This window comes from Cervus canadensis, chromosome 28, assembly GCF_019320065.1.
Source record: "Cervus canadensis isolate Bull #8, Minnesota chromosome 28, ASM1932006v1, whole genome shotgun sequence".
Lineage (NCBI taxonomy): Eukaryota > Metazoa > Chordata > Mammalia > Artiodactyla > Cervidae > Cervus > Cervus canadensis.
This window is the reverse complement of record NC_057413.1, coordinates 16,947,072-16,968,056: the sequence shown is the minus strand read 5'-3', so window position 1 is coordinate 16,968,056 and position 20,985 is coordinate 16,947,072. Positions and strand designations below refer to the sequence as shown.

Here is a 20,985-nt window from a genome sequence, read left to right as displayed (position 1 = left end):
GGTATCATCTGTATATCTGAAGTTATTGATATTTCCCCAGCAATCTTGATTCCACCTTGTTCTTCATCCAGGCCAGCGGTTCTCATGATGTACTCTGTATATAAATATGATAAGCAAGGTGACTGTATACAACCTCGACATACTCCTTTTCCTTTCTGGAACCTGTCGGTTGCTCCATGAGAAATGAATATAAATAAGAGTGGATATACGTATATATATACAAGTTATTCACTGTTCAACAAAAACTGACATTTATAGCATTGTAAACCAATTTTACTTCAGTAAAAATAAATAATAAATTAAAAATAAATCAAAGAACTGGAATAAACCATAACCACATGTATAACAGCTTTCAGGGAGCTCTTAGAGTCCTAGCTGATTATGGAACGCCAGAATGATCTTGGGAGATCCCCAAACTTATAATTGCTATCTGAAGTGAATAAAGTCTTATGGACTTTCCACTCTGAAATTTGTATCTGTCAAAGGCCTTTTTATTAATATGCATATATTATCATGTTGGTCAAATGGTACTTTGTCTAAGAACTCAGTAATTAACTCATATTTCAAATAAGAACATGTATAGGAGTGGGGGATTCCTCAATGACTGATAACCAAGGAAAACACTGGAGACACTCATATATTGTTGTGAAGTCCATCAAGGAGTTTGCCATCTCAGACCCTCCACCTGGTGCTGCTGCTCCTTATCAACTTCCTTAGTCCTTGGCTTCCTATCAACACCACAGAGCATTCAGTATGCATGAGGCACTGGTTTACCTCAGACAAGTCAGTCTCCTCATTGTGTGCCATGGTCTAAATGCGTGTGTTCTTCCAAAATTCATATGTTGAAAACCTAATCCCCAAAGTGATGATTTCAGGAGATGGGAGCACTGGAAAATGATTAGGCCATGAGGGCAGAGCCCACATGAATGGGTTTAGGGCTCTTGTGAAAGAGGCCTGAAATACTTGCTCATCCCTTCTATTTAGGGATATGTCCTGGACAAGGCCTCACTCACTCAACCATGCTGGCACCCTGATCTTGGACTTCTAGCCTCCAAAACAGTGACAAATAACGTGGTTTATAAACCACCCAGACTCTGGCATTTTATATGAGCAGCCTGCATGCATTAAAACACTGGACATGTTTAAGTGGGGAAAAAAAAAAAATGTCAATCTTGTTTTCCCTTCCGAGGTCATGAATGTGGAACAGGTAGCATAGATATTCAGTTCTAAATAAAGTGGCACATGGTAACATATTCCATAGAATTGTACATTTCTTTCAAATTGTAGTTTTTGACATGCTCACCTGGGAGCATACTTTCTTAGAGGTAATTAACATTTAAACCTATAGATTGTGGATTGTATGCGATCAGTTGAGGGCCTTAAGAGCAAAGAAAGAAGTTTCTCAATATACAAGCAATTCAGCCTAAAGATGGCACCTTTACTGGGTAACCCAGTCTCCAGTCTGTCAGCCTAAAGATGAAGTATCTGAACCCTAAGGCCTGTCACCGGCTCTCATCAGAAACCTAGCATAACTGCACTTTGACTTGGAAAACGTAGCTTCATTTCTTTATGGCTTGGTTTTCTCAACTGGAAAAGGAAAATTAGACCAGAAAATCCTTTACCTTTACAAAGATCATGCAAATCTCTGTATAAAACATGATTCCAAACTGAGGTTTGTTCTTTATTCCGAAAAGAAAATTATAGATTGGTTGAGCAGCTTCCCTGTTTGGATCTCTTATCCTTCTCATTATCTGCTCTATTTCACAATGTATTTCTCTAGCTTACCTTTAAGAACAAATCATTGATAGAAATAATTACTTGACTGTTAGGAAATATTATTTTTATCTTTGATCTTCCATTGACAACCAGGAGTTGTAGTTAAGCACACTAGTGAGAGAAACTGTTTCTAAATGTCCGTATGTCAACTTGAGAAGTTTGCTGTGTGTAGTTGCTCCATCGTGTCCAACACTTTACACACCATGGACTGATGACCTCTTGGACTGCAGCCAGCCTGGCTCCTCTGTCCATGGTGATTCTCTAAGTAACAATACTGGAGTGGTTTGACATGCCTTCTTCCAGGGATCTTCCTGACCATGGATGGAGCCCAGGTCTCCTGTACTGCAGGCGGACTCTTTACTGTCTGAGCTGCCAACTCTTAATAAAATGGATCTTTAAGTATACAGAAGATGAGTGATTTATCTACTTTGTTTCCTGCAACAGTGGGTTATTTTCCCAGCTAACATATACGTCCTGTTTCTATTTACCTGAACGCTATCTAGAATGCAAGTTCTCTCTCTAAAAGAAAGACATTAACACAAAGGGAACTTTTATCTGGAATAGCAATTAAGATTTGTCCAGTTGTCAGTTTATCCAAAATACTAGAGGCTGGATATTTGTTTTTAATTATCAGAGTAACAGTTAAGATTTTGTCCAGTTGTCAGTTTATCCAAAATAGCAGAGGCTGACTATTTGTTTTTAATTATGATTTTAACCTTAGAAAGAACAAATGGCTGGCCAGTTTCTGCCGTGTTCGATACTCAATAAAAATAATGTCAGGGTAGCTGGTGTACCCATGTAGCCCAAGTGGAACTGAATTAAAGGATTTGGGGTTGGTGTTGTTCAGATAATTAACTATAATATAAGCCAGAAAGTGGAGAGGCAGATAAAAATGGTGAGAATGAAATTAGGAAGCCATAAGGAGGAAGATGGTACTTTCATCTAGGAAAAGTAGGTAACAATTCATCAAGCAGGTGAATTTCTTTTGTACCTTTGAAGAAGTATTAGGTGTCTGTGTACAATGTAAGAATATTTGATTTGTAGGCTGTCCTTAAAGTATTTTTAATCTGTCATGATCAGAGAGTACAGCTAAGAAACTGAACTCCTCTAGTGAAGTTAAGAATCCTATGGTAAAAAGTAGACTCAAGTGCAGGTTCAGAGCACTGTCTCTAGTTCTGTCCTATTCAGCCTTTTAGTCAGTGACTCGATTATCACATTATCTTAGGACAGGAAACTATGAGGGCTAGTGTATGTGGCATAAAAGACCGAACATCCAGTGATTTCCATCTAATAGGGTAACAATTAAAAGCAAATGCATCCACAGTTTTGTGAAAGAAAGTTACCCAGTCATGTCCGCCTTGTGACCCCCATGGATTATACAGGTCATGGAATTCTTCAGGCCAGAATACTGGAGTGTGTAGCCTTTCCCTTCTCCAGGGAATTTTCCCAACACAGGGTCAAACCCAGACCTCCCACATTGCAGACAGATATTTTATCAGGTAAGCCACAAGGGAAGCCTCCACAGTTCTAGCTCTGTAATTATGTCCAAATAATCAGGGTATGAGGGTTTGGGTGGGAAGAAAAGACCTCATTGGTTTTAGTTCACTGTATGCTGTGAGAGCAGCATCAAAATTCATTGGAATTTTAATCTGCATGAATAAAAGTCTTTCATTGAACAAACCCCTAAAGAAGGTCTGTTGGATGAAAAGAATGGACAGTAGTGAAGAGCACACATGTGGACTTTGTAAATTAGGACTTAAATTTTAATAGAAAAACAGAAATGAGGTAAATTTCAAAGTTAAATGCTGTACCATAATTGGGAAACATGTCAAGAGGGAAAAACACAGAATGCCATATGTCCACATAACAAGGAGGCCTGAGCTGTGTCAAAATCACGAAAGCCTGCTTTGTGGAAGTGGTTTTTACTGAGATCTGAAAGATGTTGGGAAGCTAATGAGGCAAAAGAATGAGGGTCTTCCAGGGAAAAGAAATGCCATTTACAGAGCTTTAGCCATAAGTGAGAATATAGAGTGAGAAGAACAGACATGAAGGATTGGTCAAGGTATATTTCATTTCCTGTATCTCTCACATCCTTTGTGTCTTTTCACTTGGCAGAGTCCTCTTTGAATTTTAGTGTCATGATATTCCCAGCTCTTTCTGCTCTCTTTCTTATTTTCTACCAGCACCAACAGCCACAACTCCTCAATCCACATTTTAAAGTTTCTCTTTTCCAATTCTGGACATTCAGCTCTCTTGGACTAAATGTTCTTGGTTTCTTGTTGTTTTGTAGAATGAAGACAAACTCTCCAAATTGGCATATTTTATTCTCCCAAATGCATAAAAATCCATACAAGTATTTCTCCCTTCTAACCCTACAATAATATATACAGTATATCATGGGAGCATAATCAGGAGAGATACAACACGAATGGTAAAAAGTGAACATTACTTGTGTTTTTGTCAGACTTGATTATTCACTGATACCTTATAATGCTGTATGTATTAATATCTCAGTTGCCTTGATCTAGCATGTCAGAGATCCTTCCTTCATAAGATATCCTAAATGAATGGACAGATATACTGTTTTCCCCTTTTTCACATCAATATCCCATCAACCTTTCAAAGGCTCCATCATAAAGCCATCCCATTTGCATCACTCCTATGACACACTCAGATTGTTCCTAGCTTTACTTCAATCTACTGTAGCACCGTGTTGGCTTCACGTCTTATTCTTCTTCACCCTACCATGCAATATAGTAATTTGTGTATTCATATCACCCTCTCCTTCTCCACAAGTGGAGGGCCTGCTTCTGGAAAATAGAGACTTTTTCAAACCTCAGTTTAAGTCCTCACTGTATCCATGACATGTGACTTACTAATCTATAAGGTCAGTGAACTTCAAAGATTCTTCATTTGTTTGTTTCCCTTCGGTAACCACCGCTACTATTCCTGATATAGCAGGACCATTTCTTCAAATGTAATCTTACATGGAAATCTGTAAAAGAGGGGAAAATCAAAGCTTTCTGGATGGCAAGGGAGTGATTGTTCAATCCTGTCCAAATATCCCCTCCTTGTCTATTCCTGACTGACTCTATAGAATATCTATGGCTCTGTTCAATATTGTCTGAAATCTACAATACTCACTTTATATGTCGCAGTTAAGCAAGGAAAGACTTCTCAGTGTCACCACCTCTGTTCTTGATGTAAAGTCTTAAATTTATGATGAAAAAAATTTTATAAGAGACAAATATGTAAGATGTGTGTGGTCTATTGGTGAGTGTATGTTTCTTCCAATTGCATTGTCCCCCTTATTGCCAAATTTTCCCTCAAATAAATACTATCCTCTCTGCTGGAAATATCTAGACATTGAAGGAAAGAAAGGTAAGCAAGTAACACAATAGAATTAGATATTTGGGGCTGTAAATGACTTAGAAAGTGCTTACAGGGTTTTTTTCATGGTCTTTTAACTTTTGGAAGAAGTTAAAATACAGGAAAGCTGACACTTTACATGCATGAAGGAGCCAAAGGAGGTATTCAAAGATTGCATTGGGGCAGAGTATTCTGTCATGTTCTGAAAGGTTTGGGCCATCCCAGGTAGAGGCATGGGCAGGATTCAGTAAACAATAATCCTGGGTATGAGGGAAGAGGTTCGTTTTGGTGGACAGTGTTCCTGTATGTGGGTGCAAGGTGTCTTTGCCTGAAAGAAGATAATTTGGCTAGATTCTGCCCTGAAGAGTTGCCAGGCTTTGTTCATCTCTAGAACTATGGCCTCTAGTAATAACAGAAGAATACTCCTAATATAAAGGACAATTTAAAGAAATAGGGGAGAGTGGAAAAAATGAAATAAAAGGGAACATGAGATATTTGATCTTATGATATCAATATATACATGTGTATATATATATATGGGTTCTTAAAAATGCAGTGTTCTAACACCTTTTCATCCTTCACTACCCAAGTCCTTGACTCACTTTCCTTTTGCTGCTTTTCCTTCCTTCTGTCTTTCTCTTCCTTCTCTCTTATTCATCCCCCTTTCCCATCTATCTTTTGATTTCCCATATTTTGTTTACTAGGAATTACTGGTAAATCCCTAAAGATGCTGCACAACCAGCCCAGCAACATCACTGACTTCTTAGGAGAGCCAGTCAAGAGATTGGCCCTCATCCCAGGTTGTCTGGAGGCTGTTGAACAAGCTGAGCAACCTTAATCCAGTCACACTGCTCCAGTCTCAGTAGAGACTCAGTCTATTTGGAGGATTTTATAATTCAGGGACCTACTAGAGCATGTTTGTAAGGCCAAATAATTACTGACTAGGATAGTTACTCTAAAAGGAAGAGAGAATGGTATCTCTCTACTCAGATAAATGTGTTTTTGAATTCAGCGTTCTGATCTCTTCGTTGTCTATGAGACCAGTTGGACAATTGTCAAGAGACCACAGGCAGGGGACAGATGCAAACCAGTATATCTGCCATTCAATGGTTCAGAGTGTTCATGATACATGGGTTTCCTGTGGGTCAGCTAGTAGGCATCTGACTGTGGACTACTTAATCTTCTCCAAATGGTGCTTGCAGAGTGAGGGAGACAGAGAGGCTCTGGTGATGACTACAGGTGGTGAGCTGTGGGTACCAGAACATTTCCCCTGATTAAAAGGGAAACTATGGCATTGGGGATCCCCAACTTGTGAAAGTCTGGGATAATCACAAGGATCCCCCACAAGAGAAACACTTGTCAGTCAGGGGGAATTTCAGATCAGTCTGTCTGGACCAAGAGAAGGCTACAACAGCACCATGTAAGTCAGTGATGTTAGAACTTTCCCATCTCATTATCATCTACCCTGTTCCACCATGGCCCAAGGAATGAAGATCCAGAGAGGGAGAGAGAAGGAACCTTGCAGAAATGGACACATTGATGCTTCCTGGTAGGTCCCCTGGGCCTCAGCAGGGGAGAGGGAAACATTGAATAGGCTGAATATGAGATGGAGTTGACACTTGACTGACCTGGCCTTGTGAAATCCAGAGTGATAGAATGTATGGAATGGTTGCAAGGTGATGCAGAAAATGAGGATGCAGTGGAGTGTGGGTGAAGACAGCCAGTGGAGGAGGATGGAGCCTGTTCACATTTGTATCTGCTATGGTCTCAGACTCGGTTTCATATGATGATATCCAGATTCCCATGATTATAGCATCCATAGGTATTGCCTTTGTGAGGTGATAGCGTGATAAGGATGGAGCCTCCTCCATGAGATGAGTGCTTTTATATAAGAGTCACACAGAGCTCCCGAGCCCTACCCCCCATTTGAGGATACAATAAGAAGTGAGTGACCAGAAAGGACCTTGCATGACCACACTGTGGAAATCCATTTCCATTGTTATAAGACTGTGATATTTTGTTATAGCAACCCAGAAGGACTAAGACAGCATCCTAACCATCTTCAGACAGTTCAGTAAACCTCATGCTACTTGTACAAAGGTGCGAAGCACTGATCTTGTCCAGTGTAACGCTGTGACAGTTGGCTGACAGTTTGCGGCTGGCTTTCATAAAGAATCCCGAGGATTCAGTCTTCTTGGTAGCATGACCAGAACCATGAAAATTGTCTAATACTTTGATTCTCATAACGTGACCCAGAATATTTTATTGTGATTCTTATGTAATCTCTTAATGTCTTCTTTGTAATGCCAGCTTCTGGTATTTGTGACTAATTTTAACAGGAGCTTCATTCTCTCAATTATATGGGTGGATTTTCTTTTGATTTTCAATTAAATGAAAATAAGAAATGTTAACAAATTACCCTCTTAGATTTAGACATCTCTACAGAGTCTGTGTTTATTTTTTAAGAGAAGACCCATTTCTCAGAGTATGCATGAAAAAGCTGTAAATTTCAAAGAAGCTTGCTATGGGATAGATCATTAGCACCATCTCAGAGCTGGATGGGATGGATGTGGATTTAGCACTCATCGCTGATTCTGCATGCCAGGATCTTGGTGTACATGTCAACTTTACGTGAATCCCTGCTCAGGCACTTGAAAAGTTTATAAAATGCAGAATGACACACATCTTCATCGCTGGACACCAGGGACTGGTATCCCGGCCAGTAAATGGGATCCTCGATCAACCGTGATCTGACTGGATCAACAATCTGAATACCCAAAAGAAAATGACTTTTTATGCATTTTAATATTATTTGCTTATCTTTGTCCCTTGTAAATGTAAATTAAGATTTGGGGAACCCATATGAATATAAAACTCTCTAGATATGGATTTTGGAGCCAACCTATGAGAAAACAAATAGGAATCTAAAAAGTAGAAAAGTAACTGAAGATTAATTTTAACTTTTTCTTTTCTTCCTTCCCATTCTGATCCTTTGATTTGAGAAGAACAGAGAAAGAAGACAAGTGGAACTTGAAGAGCAGATGTCCTGGGATACTTTGAGGAAAATGCTGAGCTTGGACATTCTGTTCTCTATTTCTCTTACTGTTGAAAATATTTCAACTACCTGTGCCCAGGAAGGGGCAAGCTTTTGGTTGAATTGTGTGCAATGCAGGGAAGGTGGCACATGACAAATATTGCAGTGAAATTCTGATTCCTTTACAGTAGAATCCATCACTATGAATGACTAGGCTCTTGCTTTATGTAGTAGCAGTCTAGCATGTAGAAGTCATGAATCTTTTTCTTACAAATTTGAGATATTTCAAATCTCCTTATGCATTACAGAGTCATCAACAAAACAAGAAAGCCCTCTGCAGGATGCTCACCTGGCTGAATCGCATCTTTAAGATTGTTTGAAGTTTGTATAATTTTTTTAAATTCTTTCTGGCACTTGATAGATTAGTATCTGAGAGGTCTTTCTCAAACCGCAGGTCATGGGCTAGATCATAGAGAGGACCATTCCAGAGGTACTGTAACCTGAGTATCCACTTAGTAAGGTCGTCATTCTAAGCAAACAGAAGAAAAAGTCTCATAAAAGAATGATAATTCAGTGGTTTTGGTAACAGGTGATCTTTGCTCAGAGCAGCTGACCTACAAGACTTCTGTTTATTCTTATGTGTATGCAGAGATTTTTGAAGGTAGTAAAAGTTGCAAATCGATAAAATGTAAGCATTGATTCACACTTCGCTGAATTATTAAAAATCTGGGTTACTTTAGGGATTAATTCTTCTGATGAGTTCTAATTTATAGCATGAAGAATATTCTTTTTTCCTGTGAAATTCTACCACGACTGAGTTAGTTCTTTTATGTTTGTATATTTGTGTGAGAGAAATCTAAGTGTTTTATGACAAGTCAGTATGTGCCAGGAAAGAGGCATTCTACCTGTGCCCACATCATTGTCACCCAGTGATTCCTTCATATTAATGAATCAGATGAGCCATTTGTATTGATTTTCAATTGGTAATTTGTTTTATGATATTACAGCAAAGAGACAATGTCTTCATTGACATGACATTCGTAAACAGGCTTTCTTTCATCAGTTGATCCCAACACCAGCCCCCATGCTCGTATCAGAAGAGTCTGTCTTGTTGACATGTGTCCGGGCAGATAATGGCACAGCATTGTCTTTAGTAACAGCATCAGTGGGATTCACAATGGAGGGCTTTCCCCCCAGGTTCACTACTATTAGTAGAATTGAGCATGTAAATCCCAGGGGGCTGAAGATCTGTAGTTAATATGCTTGATTTCATTATAGCCTTGAACTGTTTTAGTGGTAAAGAACAGAGAACTGAGTAGGATGAAATATAGTAATGCACATAAAGTGCTTAGTAAAATATGGCCATGTAGTAACTCTCAATAAACTTTAAATTCAAGCTTATTGAAAAATCCCTCGTCCTCCTCCTTTTTGAACTTTTCCTTTACTTGATCATCCTCATTATTAATAGGCTTAACAGAGGAAAAGAATGCTGATGTCTTTAAGAAAGCTGTAGAGAGACAAGATAGAATTTTAAGGGGGGATGCATGTCAAAATATTTTAAATAATGGTAAGGCAAAGGATAATGCAGGAAATTGGAAAGGAGAGATTATAATGGTGAAAATTTGGAGCTGCCATTAATCATTGAGGCTTGATATGTAAACTGTGTTGTCCTCCGAACAGAGGCAATCGTTGCAGGCATGAGAAGCAAAGCAATGTTTTATAGGCCATTGTGGGGAAAACTTACAAATTGAAAATATAAAGTGACAGAAGAGTCATTGAGAATGACGAATGAAAGAAGTGTCAGAGAAGCAGAAGCAGAATCAGGAGAGCCTTGAAAGGCAGACATGCTGGCTCGAGTGGTGCGGTATAGGACTCCCAAGTACGAATCACTAGTAACAATGAGTACTCAAAACTGGGGTGTGTTTCTTACATATTCCTGAATTTTGCAATCTTATATTTTACACATGGAAGTTCCCATTCATTTCCTGTTTTTGTACAGAATAATAGCTGCAATCCTGTGTCTAATGCATTGCTTGAGCTAAACTTGTCCGCATTGACAATGTATAGATCTGTTATTTATTTTGCTACTACAGATCTTTAGACATCCCTTGATTTCATTCATTCTTCATCAACTGATTAACATAATTTCTCTTCAACTACTTACAGTTCCTCCACGGTTTTCTGCACATAACTGTTACCATTACCTCTAATAATCTGAAGCCTGGTAAGCTACATACAGTCTCATTTGATCCAGTGTAAAACCCAGGTGAAAGACTCACGTTTATCTGTTGGGCCTTTTCTCTTTCTTCTGGAGCATGGAGGGAATCGGTATGGCAGTCATTGGTGGGAATGATATACTCAGTTTTATTCTGGGAATACTTTTCATCCTGAAAGTGATCAGGCAATTAGTTAGGGTTGTTGGGCATTCAGTAGATGAACCCATTACCAGAACATTAACATGTTTGATAAACGTGTAATTTTTTAACGGGGAGGCATCACAAAATTTGAAAGTCATTCTTTTCCTCCTTTTCCATATATTCTCTCTGTAAAAGTGATTTTACACCTAATTTTTCTAAGTTCAAATTTTCCCTTCTCTACTGTATCATTATCTTTTTTTTTTTTTTTTACTATTTGAAACAAATATAGTACTTTTGTACCAATACTTGGTGCTTCCCAGGTGACGGTAATGGTAAAGAACATTCCTGCCAATTCAGGAGATATAAGAAGCATCAGGTTAGATCCCTAGGTGAGGAGCATCCCTTGAAAGAGTGTGCAGCCCCACACTCCTATACTCTCGCCTGGAGAATCCTACGGACAGAGGAGCCTGCTGGGCTACAGTCAGTAGGGTTACAAAGAGTTGGACACAACTGATGTGACTTAGAATGCATGCATGCACCTATATTTAACCATTTAATCTCTTGTTTACTGTGGGTTAGAGCCAATATATTCCCTTATAAGGAGTAACGCAGTAATGACTCTGATTATCTCTGAACCCGCTCACCAAAAAGCTTAGTATTCATCCCAGGTGCAGAATACAATGTTGTTTATGGTGACAAAATGATACATCAGAAAAACATAGCATAAAGTTATAGGAAATACTAACAAATGGACTAAGAATAATAAGAGTAGAGAAATCTAACTAACACTTTGATAGAGAAAAACTAATCTTTAGCCGGAGTTATGAACATTTGAAGACATTACTTGGAAGAGTTGGGAAAAAATGGACAGTCAAAAATGGAGGATGAAACAAAAACTAGTGAGTACAAAAAACTACGTGAATTTAATAGAAACCTGTAGCACCCTCTTTTATTAGCTGTCTGCTCTACTGTATGCTCCTTGAATGACCTAAAAGAATTAACATACAACTTCCAAATACCTTCATCAGAAAGAGAATAATTGTTTCCAATTGTAAACTCCCCTTCTATTGTAGCTCAAAACCTATTCACTGCAAATCTTAAAACAATAATTTGTAGCATTAAAAACACTACCATATTTCGTTTTTGTGACCAGGATTCAGCTTTGTTTAACATTTTCCATCCACCCAGTTCACTGCAGAGCAGTTCTCATTTATTGGCTATTTACTCTGAGCCTGGAGAAGAAAGCCCAGAGAGACACTGAAGGACCAGAAAATCACCATGCTTCCTTTTCCGCACTTCCACCTAAAAGTGCTTTCTGTCAGGTAGTATTATGGACTGAATGTGTGTTCTTCAAATTCATGAGTTAGAGCCCAAACAGCCAAGGTACAATGTTTTGAAAAGGGTTCTGACTTTTTGGCACGCCATGGTCTATAGCCCACCAGAATCCCCTGTCCATGGGATTTCTCAGGCAAGAATACTGGAGTGGCTTGCAGTTCCTTTCTCCAGGGAATCTTACAGACCGTGGGATAGAACCCAGGTCCCTCCCACTGCAGGCAGATTGTTTACCATTTGAGCCACCAGCAAACCCCTTAAAGTTAAATGAGCTCTTAGGGTGCAACACTCATCCAATAGATTCAGTGTCTCCACAAAACGAAACACTAGAGAGTTTTCTCTTCTGTCTCTGTGTCTGTGTGTCCTTTCTTCTGTCTGTCTACCTCACTCCCCACCCTGTGTGAGGATGCATGGAGAAGTCATTCTGGGAAGAAACAGTTCTTACCAGAACCTCAACTTGCTGGTGCCCTGATCTGGTACTTCTAGCCCCCAGAACTGTGAGGAAATAAATTTCTGGTGTTTATTCCACTGAGTCTATTGTATTCTTTGATGCATTCCTATCTAACAAATACAAAATCATTTATTTTGGTAATTTAAATAAAGTAAATGAATGAAAGGAAATCGAAAAAGTTATTGCACTTCTTAGGAATCTTTCAGATTTCACAAAACTGGTCCTTTCTTCGATTTCCATATCTTATGAGCTGACAGCTTCTTTATCTAGAGAGTGTGTTATTTGAAGTTTGGCTGATGCAGCCCTCTTGTTGAAAGGACAGTATGGCCCAGTCATTTGATCGAAGGTTTCTTCTGGGAGCCTGGCCGTCTACAGTCCATGGGGTCACAAGATTCGGACACGACTTAGCAACTAAACCAACACCACCACAGTACTTACAAACTCACTGAACATTATTGTGGAAAGGTTATGCATGTCGTGGGACAGCCTGGAGACACAGCTAAATGTTTTTCTAAGGAAATTCAGGGGGACGCCAAACATGTCATGACCACAGGACAGGCATATATTGCCTTGGCACAGGAGCAGATTTGGCATGACCAGCAGGAGGAGTAGGCAGGACCCTGCTAAATAAAAACATGAGCTATTCTGAGATGATCTAGTCACCTGAGGTTATCAAATCCATCCTGTGGAGGGAAGCCTTCTCTTTCCCTGTTGCTCTGAGCAGGAGTTGGAGCTGTAGGAGCTGGGGTGGGGAAGAAGGAGCGCCTTCTGTGTGAATTTAGATGGATGATGACATTTGCACAGACAGATAGTTGGAGAAGTAGGTTACTCCCTGCACTTTTGAATTGTTCCCAGAAGTACTTATGTGCTCTGCAAACATTTGGAACTTAATTCTGAGCCAGAGTATTTAGGCCATTATTTTAAGACAGTTTAATGTTGGGACTGCAGACTATGAGCAGCCAGGCCCTCTAGGAGTTTGTAATTTATTTACTCTACATTGACTAGTGCTTGAATTTTAGACACTGAAATGACAAGAAGTATACAGTTGATCTGTGTGGTTTACCATCATGCTGGGGTAAGAGTAAACACATGACTGACTGATCGCTACTATTGAGTACAGAGAGAATACTAAGAGAAAAAGGTACTGTACCTTGGATCTGCTAACTCACCTTCGTAACCCCATGCATGTCTTTTATACTTTCCGAAAAGCTTTAAAACATCTTAAAATTTGTGTTTAACAGAAACCCTGTGATATAGCGTTCATCTTCCCTATGATCATCAAGTTATGTTAATGAAGATGCAATGCCTTCGAAAGGGCACATAATATTCCCCAGGTCCCATTATTAGCAGATGGAGGTGACTGGGCACCAATACAGTCATCTGTTCACTTCCTGATGTCACATCACACATGCCTGTGGGCTCTCAGTCTGCCTTATGTTACAAGGACCACATCAGGAACTGTGTTGACTCTGGTTAAAGAGAAAAATATTTTGTCTTTGACTGCAAAACAGCAGTCACCCTAGAACATTGGTTTCATCCACTGGTTATGCTCTGTCTATAAAACACTCACTGTTAATGTCTTTGACAATTATCAGTGTGGGGGCCTGGTTCTCCTGGCTAGACTTTCTTCTAGGCAACGTGACAGCTCTTCTACTTTTATGCATCCTTAATCTTCACATTACGTTTGTTTCTTTGAGACAATGGCAGGTAAATCTCCAGATGGTCATCCAAGGACATTACCTGCTCAGCACCCAGGCCCCCGTCACTGGCTCTGCGGACACGCCTGGCCTTTCCTGACTGTGACGTTTCAGGGAGAAAATCCATCTGTCTGGTCGGGAGCACATCCTGACAACCATGGGGCTCAGTTTTCGAACCTCACCTCCAAACATCTCCTCTTTGATAAGAGAACTAGAACTTCATGCTTCCATGATGTGTTGTAATATTTCAGAAATTATTCCTGGCCCTACCTTTGGCCAACAGAAGCATAAAATCATAGACTCTTGCAAGCATGATTTTAAAATTACTTATCCTGTCTGTCCTTTATAAGCAGAATTTAAGTCTGAAGTAAGCAAGAATTGAGTTTGGACAAGAGAACTGATAAAATAGAGATTTTATCACCCTGAATGAGATCTCAACATGATTCTTTTTCCAATTTACCAGAAGAGTGGTAATTTAATTAATGATAAGATATCAGCATTTACTAGGTTTTCTCTGCTCTTAGTTAGTTTAAAGGGGCATGGTACTTAAGAATAAAATGGTTATTTAAAATTAGGTGGCGAAAATCAAAAAGTGGTCCTCATAAAGAAGCCATATAAGTTGCATAAATTTTGGACCATGTCTCTCATCAACTAAAGAGCTTATTATGACAGACAAGGAGAATAATAGCTTGTATAACATAGACGTACTTGTGTGCATGTATTTCTGTGCAAGTATACATGTTTTATGAATAAATCTATGCTTATTGCTACATGGAACTTTGGACCTTATAAAATTCAATTATATAAGAGGCAGTAAATATAGCAGAATATATAATTCCTAAAGTAATTGATCATTTGTTAGTAGATGATTAACTATACGATTTTTTTTCTGTTAAAGTGTTATTTGTGTGTTTGCTTTGGTAGCACATATATTAAAAAATTGGAATAATACTGAGAAGATTATCATGGCCCCTGTCCAAGGATGACAGACAAATGTGTGAAGCTTTCCACATTTTTCTGTAACAACTTCCAGGGGTGCGATGTGAAGAAAGGTGGGAAGGAGGATCAAGGTTGACGGGACATAGGTAAACCTATGGCTGACCCATGTTGATGTTTGGCTGAAAGTAGTCCAGTATTGTAAAGGCATTGGCCTTCAATTAAATATCAATAAATTTTTTAAAAAAATCAATAAATTCAACTAATAAAACTTACTGGGTATCATATAACAGGTTCAGATATCCATTGTATGACTAAAGAGGATCTGACTGGAAACTGAAGGAGTTAATTATCATTAGTTAGTGATTCATTAACTTTATAGTTAAATGAGAAAAGTAAGCTAACAAACACTATTGTCTGTGATTCAGTGTCACAGCAAGCTATAATCCTTGTCTGCGTTCACTTTTAGGCTGTATAGTGCCCAAACTTTGAAACTGAGGCTGATCCAAGAACCTCACATTCATGAGTCCTGCCCAGGGTTTTTGTTCCTGATGCTGGAGGATTCTGTGCGCTGGTCCACTTGGTCCGAATCTTTCTCTCCTGAGCTTTCTCTGGTTCTATCATGTGCACAAGTCTTTCTATTTTGGTGTCTACTTTGATTCTCTTATTCTTTTGATCAGACTACCAAGTCTCTTTACGGTTTACTTTTTAGACCCTTTTGTGCTTTGATTTTTCTGATGCTCATTAGTGTGTTTGCTTCCATGTCTACCTCTCTTGAGTAGTTTTCAGTCTTTACATATAAATACCCTATTGGCTAACTGTCTCGATTTTGGCATTCAGCACCAGCATATTTTTATGAACTTCACTTTCCTTCTGGTGATGTTTCTGATATACAGCTTAAGCTGGTTGGCTCCCATCTGGCTTGTTCGTGTTGTCTCCAAAAAATTAGAGAACTCTGCTTTCTTTACAAGCAATACTGCCCCTTTTTTTGATACCATTGCTAATTTTCTGTGATTTCACTTCCTGCCACATAAGATTTGTCTTTCTCAATCTACTGTAACTTGAGTGCTATGTGTCTCTATGTTGGTATCACAATTTTATTTTATTTTGCTAATTTTAATAGAAGGTTAATTACTTTACAATATTGTATTGGTTTTGCCATACAGTGACAGGAATCTGCCATGGGTGTACATGTGTTCCCCATCCTGAACCACCTTCCCACCTCCTTCCCCATCCCATCCTTCTGGGTCATCCCAGTGCACGAGCCCCGAGCACCCTGGATCATGCATCGAATCTGGACTAGCGATTCGGGTCACATATGATAGTATACATGTTTCAGTTCCATTCCCACAAGTCATCCCACCCTCACCTCTCCCACAGAATCCAAAAGTCTTTTCTATATATCTTTGTGTCTTTTTCTGTCTCCCATACAGGCAATTGTTCCCATCTTTCTAAAATCCATATATATGCGTTAGTATACTGTACTGGTGTTTTTCTTTCTGGCTTACTTCACTCTGTATAATAGGCTCCAGTTTCATCCACCTCGTTAGAACTGATTCAAATCTATTCTCTTTAATGACTGAGTAATATTCCATTGTGTATATATACCACAGCTTTCTCATCCATTTGTCTGCTGATGGGCATCTAGGTTGCTTCCATGTCCTGCCTATTATAAACAGTGTTGCAATGAACATTGGGGTACAACGTGTCTCTTTCAATTCTGGTTTCCTCGGTATGTATGCCCAGTAGTGGGATAGCTTGGTCACCTGGCAGTTATATTTCCAGTTTTTTAAGGTTCTCCACCCTGTTCTCCATAGTGGCTGTGTTATGATTTTAAATAAATATCAACCTACTATACCAGAGAATTAAAGGGACTAAAATTACAATAGTATTAGTAATAATACAGTCCCCCATATTGTAATCCAGTAATGCTCCCAGTTTTAATGACTTTCTACTCATGTATTATTGAGGTCCCCTACTCACCGCTTACTACGTGTTTCAATTTTGAAGTGGAATGTAGAAAATAATGGAGTGGAAAATTCTGAAAATCACCTTGGATTTTAGATGCCTCAATATTAAGTAGGTAATTATTAGTTTTTTTTTTATAGTTAGTAGGGCTATTCTTAGCACACAGCTCAGTGTAGGGTAATTGCTATTGAGTGAAGGATGCATACTGTGAACTGCAATCATGAAACAGGTGATTGGAATAAAGAAAGCAATGCCAGGAAGACAGAGGCTTTTGTTCTGGAATGAAAAACTTATAGTGTCTCTCATCTACAGTCTAATCTTCAGATTTTTCAAATCACTCACTCTTCCTTTGCTCAGTTAATAATTTGAGTTGTTTGATTTTTTCCCACTGAGTTGCATGAGTCTCTTGAAACCCTTACCAAATAGGTGATTTGCAATTTTTTTTTTGTTGTTCCAAAAGTTGCCATTTAATTTTATTGATGGCTTCTTTTACTATGCAGAAGGTTTTGAGTTTGATGTGGTCTCATTAGTCTATTTTTGCAGCTCTTGCCTTTGCTTTTGATGACTGACTTGTTTGAGCTGCTTGTATTTTGAAAAGCGATCTTTTATCAGTTGTTTTATTTGCTATTATCTTCTCCCATTCTTACCAAAAGATACAGACTGGATGAATGGTTACAGAAACAAGACCCATATATATTCTGTCTACAAGAGACCCACTTTTGTCCTACAGACACACACAGACTGAAAGTCAGAGGATGGAAAAAAGTATTGCATGCAAATGGAAATCAAATGAAAGCCGGATTGGCAATTCGCATGTCAGAAAAAATAGACCTTAAAATAAAAACTATTAGAGATAAAGAAAGACACTACCAAATGATCAAGGGTCAGTCCAAGAAAAAGACAAAACAATTTAAAATATTTATGTAGCCAACATAGGATCACCTCAATACATGAGGTAAACACTAACTGACAGAAAAGGGGAAATTAACAGTAACACAATAATAGTAGGGCATGTTAACACTGCACCTGTACCAATGGGAAGATCAACAAAACAGAATATTAATAAGGAAACATAAGCTTACAGGGAAATATTAGAGCAAACAGACCTAATTGGTATCTTCAGCACATTCCATCCAAATGCAAAATACACTTTCTTCTCAAGTGCACATGGAACATTTTCTTCATTGTGGGTCACAAATCAAACCTCAGTAAATTTAAGGAAATTGAAATTATATCAAGCATTTTCTCTGACCTCAACACTATGAGACTAGATATAGATTATAGGGGGGAAAAAACTTTAAAGAACACAAACACATGGAGATTCAACCACACATTACTAAATAATAAACAAGTTACTGAAGAAATAAGGGAAATCAAAACATTCCTAGACACAGAGAACAATGAAATCATGATGATCTAAATCCTATAGGATGTAACAAAAACATTTCTAAGAGGGAAGGTCATAGTAATACAAATCCTACCTCAAGAAACACATTGAATAGACAAGCTAATTTTACATCTTTAGCTCTTTTTAAATTTCTCTTATCAATGTCGTGAAGGTTTTGTATAAAATCTTTCATCACCTTGCTTAAGTCTGCGTTTTATCTTTTAGTGATGCAATAGTAAATGGGCTTTTTATTTTATTCAACTTTCTGATAGTTCATTCTTGATATATAGGTAGGCAATAGAGTTTCATATATTGGAATATAGTAAACATAATGTATTCTACATCTTTAAAGAATAGATATTTTCCCACAAATAAGACATATAGATGGTCAAGAGGTATATGACAAGTTGCTCAGCATCACTAATAATCAAAGGAAATGCAAATCAAATGCAAAGGAGATATCACCTCATACCTGTTTGAATGGCTAGTACCAAAAATGTAAGAAATGACACATCTTGTGGAGGTTGTGGAGAAAAAGGAGTGCTTATGCACTGTTGGTAGGGATGTATACTGGTCCAACTCCCATGGAAAAATACTATGGAGGTTCCTCAAGAAATTTAAAAGAGAACTGTTATGTGATCCATTATCCCACTTCTGGATATACAGTCAAAGGAAATGAAATTATTTTCTCAAAGAGAGATCTGTATCCCCATGTTCATTGCAGCATTATTCACAGTAGCCTTGATATAGGAACAAGCTGAGTATCTTTCAATAGGTGAGTGGATGAAACAATGTGATGTGACACATATAGGTAAATATTATTTAGCCATTAGAAAAATAAAGAAATTGCTTCATTTATGGCAACATGGATGAAACTGGAGGGCATTACACTAAGTAAACTAAGCCAGAGAAAGAAAAATAAAATACAATCTCAATTGTAAGGAATCTCAAAAAAAAAAAATCTCTGACATAGTGGACATCATCAAGTGGCATACCGATGCAACAGACATGAGTTTAAGTAAGCCCTGGGGGTAGGGGATGGAAAGGGAAGCCTAGTGTGCCGCAGTACTTGGGGTCTCAAAGATTTGGACACGACTGAATGACTGACTCAACTGAGGAGAGTGGAACTTACCTGTAATCTCATCAAAAAGCTAACGTTAAACATGAGTGGTGATGGCAATGTTACTTAATAGAAAGGGAAACTCGTTTCTAACACATCCACCAATGGGGGTAGACAAGATGATGGAGGGGTAGTTGGAAGTGGGGTACACCTCTCTCCATCGATGCATCAAGAAGGTCTAAAGACACAGCAGTTCTCACAGAAGACCAGGTGACCACTGGCAGGAATCCCTGACTACTGAGAAGGAATATTTGGATCCATACAGAACTCTGTAGCACAAAGGAAGGAAAGGACAAGAAGGAACGGGAAAGAAGGAGGAGAGCACGTGGGACCAACCTGCACCTGGGGCTGAGGGAGCTGAAGTGCAGGGGAGAGATCCCCATGTCCATGGCTATCCACTGGAATGGGAAAGTCATTTGAAGCTGTTGGGGAGTGAACTAACTAACCTGTGACCGTCTGAACAGAGTGAGTATCACATACACAAGCCAAGCTGCTACTTTTCATACCTCACACAGGGTTGTAAGTCCACTGGTGTCCACGGAAGCTGGGAGCTGAGGCCATGGGGATTGTGGAATGATCCCAGGGTGAGGACTCCTGTTGCCCTTGGGGAGTCAGCCAGATGGGATGGGATGGAGGAAATCTGCTGCATCAAATGCTTCTTAAGGAAAGCCATGAGGCCATAAATGTAGGGTTCAACTGTCCGTGGAGTAGAGCTATCTCTTTCTCCATGATGGTACCTGTAGGTTGAGCAATAAAGACTTCAGTGAGGGTGGTCCTTGAGTGCCTGATGCACTAAACAATGAAGAGTTTTGAATGTCTATATCCCCTACCCTACCCTATTCTCTGTCTAAATTATGGGTTTTAGCATTGTAATATTTTTATGAACTGAAATTTCCTTGGTAGAGTTTCTGGTTTACAAATAAAGCTAATTCCTCACATCTGGCTCGTTCGTGGTGTTTGAAGAAACTTTGAGAACTTTCCTTTCTTCTCAAGGCAATACTGCCCTTTACTTTACTACCATTGCTGACTTCCCATACTTTCACTTCTTGGCTAATATATTCTATGTCTTTCTATATTCACTATTACTTTAGTACTATGTGTCCCTATGTTGCTATTAATATTTAAGATAAATTATTAACCTGATGCAATAGAAAATCAAAAGGACTACATTTTCAACACTAGTAATAAATACTCCCAAATTATAATCCATTAATGCTCCCATTTGAAACTGATTTACTATTGATATATTAGTGAGGTCTCTAGATTCATTTTCCTTACTAGTTGGCTCAATTTTGAAATGAAATATAGAAAACAATGGAGTGGTCAACTCTGGAAATTACCTTCCTTTTGATATGCCTCATTAGTACGTATGCAAATATTAATTGTTTTTTTTTCCCCCTGTGAGGCTGTTCTTGGTATATATTATAGCTCATTGTGGGGTGATTTCTGTTGACTGAAGAATGTACACTGTGAACTATAATTCTCAAACAAGTGAGTGGAGATGAAGAAAGTAATGCCAGGAAGGCACAGGTTTTTGTGTTTCTAGCAGGAAAACTTT

At 38.7% G+C, this 20,985-nt stretch overlaps 1 non-coding gene and 1 pseudogene across 1 annotated transcript; one reads left to right on the top strand and one right to left on the bottom strand.

Moving 5' to 3' along the window:
- Positions 1-7,720: 7,720 nt before the first annotated feature.
- LOC122429729 lies at positions 7,721-19,988 on the bottom strand (annotated as a pseudogene).
- Positions 14,923-15,033, top strand: LOC122430181. Its single transcript, XR_006266261.1, has one exon. It is a non-coding gene; the product is annotated as a U6 spliceosomal RNA (small nuclear RNA).
- Positions 19,989-20,985: the final 997 nt, after the last annotated feature.